Source organism: Tupaia chinensis, unplaced genomic scaffold (assembly GCF_000334495.1).
Source record: "Tupaia chinensis unplaced genomic scaffold, TupChi_1.0 Scaffold000492_1, whole genome shotgun sequence".
Classification (NCBI taxonomy): Eukaryota; Metazoa; Chordata; class Mammalia; order Scandentia; family Tupaiidae; genus Tupaia; species Tupaia belangeri.
In genome coordinates, this window is record NW_006160004.1 from 1,907,796 (window position 1) to 1,915,207 (window position 7,412).

At 39.3% G+C, this 7,412-nt stretch overlaps 1 pseudogene; it reads right to left on the reverse strand.

Moving 5' to 3' along the window:
- Positions 1-6,471: 6,471 nt before the first annotated feature.
- LOC102499078 (NADH dehydrogenase [ubiquinone] 1 alpha subcomplex subunit 12 pseudogene) lies at positions 6,472-7,001 on the reverse strand (annotated as a pseudogene).
- Positions 7,002-7,412: the final 411 nt, after the last annotated feature.

Consider the following 7,412-nt stretch of genomic DNA (forward strand, 5'->3'; position numbering starts at 1 on the left):
AACATAGTGGTTGCCTATCAAAAGACTGTCGGCTTGGGCTAGCAGGTGGCATGAAGGTTAAGGGTGAATCAAACATGGCTTGTTGCATGAACCCAAGGAGCTTGAAATCATGTTGGGCATGCATGCATGCATGACCAAAACCCCAAGAGGAGATGAGAAGCGATTGCAGCATGCCCATCCACATTGGTGGGTATTTTCTCATGATGTTCTTATTGACCAGCATGGGAATCAGGTGTGGAGTAGAATATTTAATATATATATATATATATTCAAGAATTCATCAGAAAGAAACAGAAATAGAAAAAATGACAACAATACCCCCAGTGGAGATGGCTGTGCTGCAATCCCTTCTTCTCCAGTCTCCTCTTGGGATTTTGGTCATGCATGCACACATGCTTGGTGTGTTTTTCAAGTTGTTGGGTCTGAGACTTGAACTGTGCAGTTGGCCATGTGAGGTCTAGTGCCTGAACCACCACACTCCCATTTCCAGTGTCACTGACACCGCACCCCCAGGGGTATCTGCCTTTCTTTCTGAAGGGAGTAACTCTGCAATACTAGGGGAAACAACAAGGGCCTTTCCTGAGGCATTTATCATACAAAACAATGCTGATTGCCCTCAGGACCCACCCTAACATCACACTTTGCTTCTAAACCTGTAACTAGGCTTGGAAAGCCCCTGAAGATGAGGTACCAGGTATGACCTATGAAGAGGTACACTACACTATGAAAAAACTACTTGAGTTTTCTGATTTATGCAGGCAGAAGTCCAAGAAACATGTATAGAAATGGATATTGAGATGTGGGATAATACAGAAGGAACATGAAGTTAGATCAGGCTAAATTTGTTGACATGAGCCACCAAGTAGAAATTTTACCTTTAATGTCATGACTTGGAAAGTTACAAAGATGCTAATAGCTTGTTTGGTTGATTGGCCAAAACATGGATCAAAAGATGACCTACCATGAGTGAGCTGGAGATGGCTGATCTCTCTTGGTTTCCCATAGAAGAAGGGATTAAAAAGCTTAGGAGAATTGGAATGCTAGAAAACCCACTCATCTGTACCTTTCACTGATACTCTGAGAAATATATTTGTGTAGAGAGCATCAGCATCCTTGAAGAGCTCTGTGATTGCTCTTCTCTGTATGCCAGACTTTACTGTGGGAACCACAGTCATTCAACTGGAAAACTTAAGTCCAATGGGAATAATTGGATCCTAGAGTGGTAGGGGTCAAGTGATAGCATTCAACCACCAAAGGTAAAGTGTGTGTAGTTACCATAATGGAGAGCAGAGTCAAAGCAGCAATCAGAATAGTCTGCTGTGTACCATGTGGCATTGGCTAATTAATCATAGTGCTCCTATAAGTGAAATAGATGGAAAGCATGCTAAATTCTTTCTTAATCTGTATAAACAGACATCTTCCAGGTCAAGTGGACAAAAGGCTAGTGTGAGTCATAAAAACAGACAATCATGACCCCTCAAATTCCATACTTCAATCAGTTTATAAACCCAGATCTATTGAATAAAAAGGGGGAATAAATCCCTTTGAGGAAGTACCCTAGTATGCTATTGGAAATGTATATTGTTATTATTTTGCAATCCTTTCCCAGTGGGACAGGCTGCCTTTTACTAGATTAACTGTGCATGGGGAAAAGGGAAACAATCAGAACTTTTGGGACCTACTTCACTAGGTCTGAACTTTGATCCCAGGAGACCCAAACAATTATGGTGATCCTCCAGTTAGAGCAGGGGCATGGGTTGGCCCCATAATGTAGTGAATAAGCTCTGTGTATAGGGAGCCAGATCCCACATGGCCAACTATGATTTGAATCCCAGCTCCTGCAGTTTGAAAAATATCTTGGTCATGTGTACATATGTCCCCAAATCCCAGTGGAATGGAAAAATGAAGGAATGAGGATTGTAGCATGATTGTTCCCTATTGGGAATGTCTCTTTTTTCTCTCTGGCAAGCACATGCATCCTTTAGCAATAAAATATCAGAGTAGGAGCTTGTGGAGGTCAGGTGATTAATGGAGCTTTGGCTCACTTTGAACTTATAGAGGGCTCACTGGGTCCCTGAACCCATCTATGGCTATTTCCAAGTACCAGGAGGCAAAATTGGAATAGACATACTTAACAGCTGACAGAATATCCACATTGGTTTCTTAACTTCTTTAGTGAGGGCTATTATGGTGGGAAAGGTCAAATGGAAACAGTATAGCTGCCTTTACCTAGGAAAATCGTAAACCCCAAACCAATATTGCATCCCTAGAAGGGTTGCAGAGATTAATGCAACCATTGAGGATTTTGGAAGATGCAGGAGTGATGTTTACAATCTTATTCCCATTCAGTTCATTCAGTTCATCTGTGTGACTGATGCAGAAGACAGGTGAATCAAGGAGAATGGCCACGGATTATCATAAGCTTTACCAAGTATGACTCCAATTTCAGCTGCTGTGGTCGATGTGGTTTCCATGCATCAGCAAATTAACACACCTCCTGGTACCTAGTTTGCTGCTATTGATCTGGAAAATGAAATTTTTCTCCATACCTGTTAATAAGTCCCACCAGAAGCATTTGCTTTCAGATAGGAAGATCAGTAATATACCTTCACAATCCTACTGCAGGCATATATCAACTCTCCAGTCTGATGTCACAATTTAGTTCACAGAAATACATAGTTCACACTCTACTAATACATAGTTCACACTGTACCTCTAAGGAGGCATTAGCTATGTGAGCTTGAACAAATCACATCTTTGAAACTCAGTTCCTTTATCTGCAAAATAAGAAATAAGAATATTACTCACCCAGCATGGTTAGTATAAGAATCAAGGAATTTGAAAGTGTGTTTAAAACTATGAGGAGTTGCAATCAAGCTGGCATCTAGTAAAACTCCTAGAACATAGTGGTTGCCTATCAAAAGACTGTCGGCTTGGGCTAGCAGGTGGCATGAAGGTTAAGGGTGAATCAAACATGGCTTGTTGCATGAACCCAAGGAGCTTGAAATCATGTTGGGCATGCATGCATGCATGACCAAAACCCCAAGAGGAGATGAGAAGCGATTGCAGCATGCCCATCCACATTGGTGGGTATTTTCTCATGATGTTCTTATTGACCAGCATGGGAATCAGGTGTGGAGTAGAATATTTAATATATATATATATATATTCAAGAATTCATCAGAAAGAAACAGAAATAGAAAAAATGACAACAATACCCCCAGTGGAGATGGCTGTGCTGCAATCCCTTCTTCTCCAGTCTCCTCTTGGGATTTTGGTCATGCATGCACACATGCTTGGTGTGTTTTTCAAGTTGTTGGGTCTGAGACTTGAACTGTGCAGTTGGCCATGTGAGGTCTAGTAGCCACACCAGCCACAATGCCATACGGCTGGTCCAGGAACAGGATATTTCTCTGTTCAAGATTCATTATTGGACCAGAAAGAAAAAGAGGGCAATTTAGTCTAGTAAACATTTATAAGGTACCTACTCTGTACATGGCCCTGTGCTGGACTTGATGGGAAAGGTGTTTCATAAGACATAGTAACTATATCTGAGTCAAGAACTTCCATGCCATATTTGCAAGGAGGTGAAAACAGTATAAATCACAAAACTATGCTATTTAAGGAAGGGTTTGCTGAGCAAAGATCCTGCATACTTTGCACTGGACATGCTGAATTTCTTCAGTTAAATAGTGAATTATATGAACTTGGTGAAACATGTATCTGATTAAACTTGCACCTTCCATAATGGTCCCCCTAATTCCTTAGCACCCAAATGTACCACTATTTACTTTGTTTCATATTTAGGTATAGACATGTCTTTGTCCATTTCAACTCTGTACATACACTTAAGGAGCTGAGACATCCTCTCTTTGTTGTCACTTTATACCTACAATGTTGGACACATAGTAGGGATACATGCAAAATAAAAACAAAATATGGGCGCAGGGAAGAGCGCACTAGAGGCAAACAACAGAAAGGAATGGAGGCAATGAGTATTTCCCGGGGGGGTATTTTGTGCCTGCACTTGGCATGAGGATGTGTGTCTCATTTCATGTTCTAGCTGAGATCTCTTTCTCATCCCACACACCATATAACCTGTCATCTGATAGTCTTATTTTTTATAATTATTTTCTAATTGTGGTAAAATGTATATAATATAAAATTTACCATTTACACAATTTTTTAAAAATTGTTTTACTTAACTTTATTTATTTTAATTTGACCAGAGAGGGACAGAGTGAGAGACAGAGTGAGACAGAGAGGGAAAGTGAGAAATCAAGCCACCAGGTCCAGGATTCAAACCGTAGTTGGCCATGTGGGGGTCCAGTGCCCTTAACCACCATGCCACCTGCTGCCCTCCCCCCCCCATTTAAACCATTTTAAAGTGAATAGTTACTGACATTAAGTACATGCACATTGTTGTTGTGTAATCATCACCACCTTCTATCTGCAGGACTTTTTCATCTTTTAAAACTGACATCTGGAACCTATTAAATGATAATTTCCCTTTCTTCCAGCCCCTAGTAATAGTGGTTTTATAACTGAGGTTAAAAATATGCAAATAGTGAGGCATGTCAAATGCACAATCTTAGTAAATAGTAGATGAAAATGTACACACCTATAAATGGTATAAAAACATCCAGGTTGAAGTAAAGAATACATCTACCACTTTGGAAGTTTTCCGCATAATTCTTCCGGTTAATACTATTCCAAGATATAACCGCCATTCAATTCCAACACTGTCAGTTAGCTTTGCCTGTTTATTGAAATTAAGGTGATCACTCAGTTTGATTATGATTTGGTTTTACTCAATATAATGTCTGTGAGAATTATATGTACTGTTTTGTAGTTTTGTATATCAAATAATTTTTTTAAAATTGCTAGAGGACAATTGTGCTCACCAGAAGAGAGAGAGAGAGCAAGCTAGCAAGTACCTTCCATGGGGAATGGTCACTATACAATCCCTTCTCATCCTTTCTCCCTCCTTTTCCTTCCTTTTGGCATTTTTAGCAACACATGTGTTGGCATTTTTCTCAAGTCTCTGGGTCTGGGACTCAAACTATGCAGTCAGCACCTTAATAACCATAACCCAGGTTGGCCTTAGTGTTTGGATATTCTGAAGAAAGCTACCGTGGACATTTCTGTAACTGTCTTTGTATACACTCATTTCTCTTGGCCTAAATCCAGGAGTGGAATGGCTGGGTCATTAGAGACTAGGAGTATATTTGCTTATTGTACACGAAGCCAAATAATTTTCTAAGGTGGTAGTACAATTTGCATGCCCATTGGCAAAGTTTGGTTCTAGGGACACCACATCCTTGCCAACACTTACTTGATAATGTTCTTTTTTTTTTTTTTTTTTTTAGAGGTTTTCAAATGGGGTGTGTGTGCTCGCCAGACAGACAGAGAGAGACAGAGAGACAGAAAGCGAGAAATCACCCCCCAGGGGGGATGGGCATGCCGCAATATCCCCTCCTCCATTCTCCTCTCGGGATTTTGGGCATGCACGCACACGCGCCCGGTGTGAGTTCTAAACCACGGGGTCCGGGATGCGAACCGCGGTCGACTACGTGGGAGTCCAGCGACATAGCCATTACGGTAACTGCTGGTTCCCTTGATAATGTTCTTAATGTTAGCCTTTCTGGTATGTGTGTGGTAGCAGTTCTCCATGGATTTATATCCTTGGGAGGTAATGATATTCAGCACATTTTCATGTGAGTTTTGGTCAGTTTGATATCCTTTTTAGGAAGGATACATTAAAGACATTTGCCCATTTTTTGTTGAATACTTTGTTTTGATTGACTTATACATGTCTTCAAATATTCCTAACATGTGCCCTTTGACAGATACATGCCTAGTGAATAGTTCCAGCTACTCTGTGTTTTCATACTTGAAATAAAATTTTTGATGAACAAAAAGTTTTCATTTAATTAAAATCAAATGTATCAATATTTTCTTTTGTAGTCAGTGTCTTTGGGTCAGATTAAAGACATTTTTGCCTACAGTAAAGTCATAAAATCTTATATGTTTTCTTCTATAACCTTTACAGTTTTAACTTTCACAGTTTATCTCAAATGAGTTTATATATAACATGGGGTAGGAGGTCAAGGTTTATTTAGCCCTTACTTTGATATCCAATTTATTTTGGTAACTTTTTTTTTCACCATTTCTTCACTGAATTTTATTGGTTCCTGTGCTATAAATCAGGAGGTTATAAAAGTATGAGTCAATGTCTAGACTCCCTATTCTATTCCATCGATCTTTTTGTCTTGCTTTGAGCCCATTCCAAAATGTCTTAATTAATTTCATAGGAAGTCTTGAAATCTGATAGTGTAAGTCCTCTGACTTTGTTCTTCTTTCAGGTCCTCTTGACTAGCCTGTCTTTTGCACTTTGATACATATTTTAGACTCATCTTGTCAATTTTCACCTACACACACACACATCTGTTGGGAATTATGTTTTTTTAGTCAAACAATTTTAATCAAGTTAATGGTAAGCAATAAAGGGCAATTCCACAAAAAGACCCATAGTTGACATGTTTGAACTCTTTTCCATGGTCTATACATGTAAGGTGTTGAAGGTAGGATTCACTCCTGAATCTTATTTCTAGTGGTGGAATAAGGTACATATTGTTATGGAGTCCACTCATGTTGAATTTACAGTTTGCACAGATGAATTTACGAGCAGTAGGTGGTTTTGTTGTTGGAGGATCACCATTCAGGAGGCACCATACTTCCATCCACATCCTAGAATGTGTTTTTGTCATTTGTTTCAGTAGTATATGTAACCCATCGGTGATGGCCAAACGTTGCTTCTTATCTCCATAGTATTTGTTTCCATATTTATTTTCTCCCACGAATGTAACAATGTTCACATCATTTGTCCTGAAAACAATCTGTAGGTGACCACAGAAGCCACTGTGGCCACTGACCTACTTGCTGCAGGCCCCCCGCTTCAGGACTTGCAGTAACTCCACCTTGCACTGCAGGCCCTGCATCTCTGTTGGGACTTTTACTGGGATTGTGTTGACTTGACAGATTGGTTTGGGGAGAAAAGGTATAATAATAAAAAATTAGCTTTCCCTAGTGTGGTCATTTCATATTTTCCCCTCACATTTAAGTTTTCTTTAGTTTCTTAGTAACATATTTTAACTTGCACACTAGTGGGCTTGCATGGATTTTGCTAATTTTATTCCTAGTCATTTGATTTTTAAAATTTTATTGTAAATAGTGTTTTTAAAACATTCACTTTCAACTTATTTGCTGCTTTAGAAGCCCAGTATTGATTTCAGATCATCTCACATAGTAGCTATGTGATTTTGAATGTTTTCTTTTGCTTGTCTCAGTTCCCTGACTTCCTTTTCTTTGAAACATTTATTTATAGGGTTGTTGGAAAAGTCATAATGTAT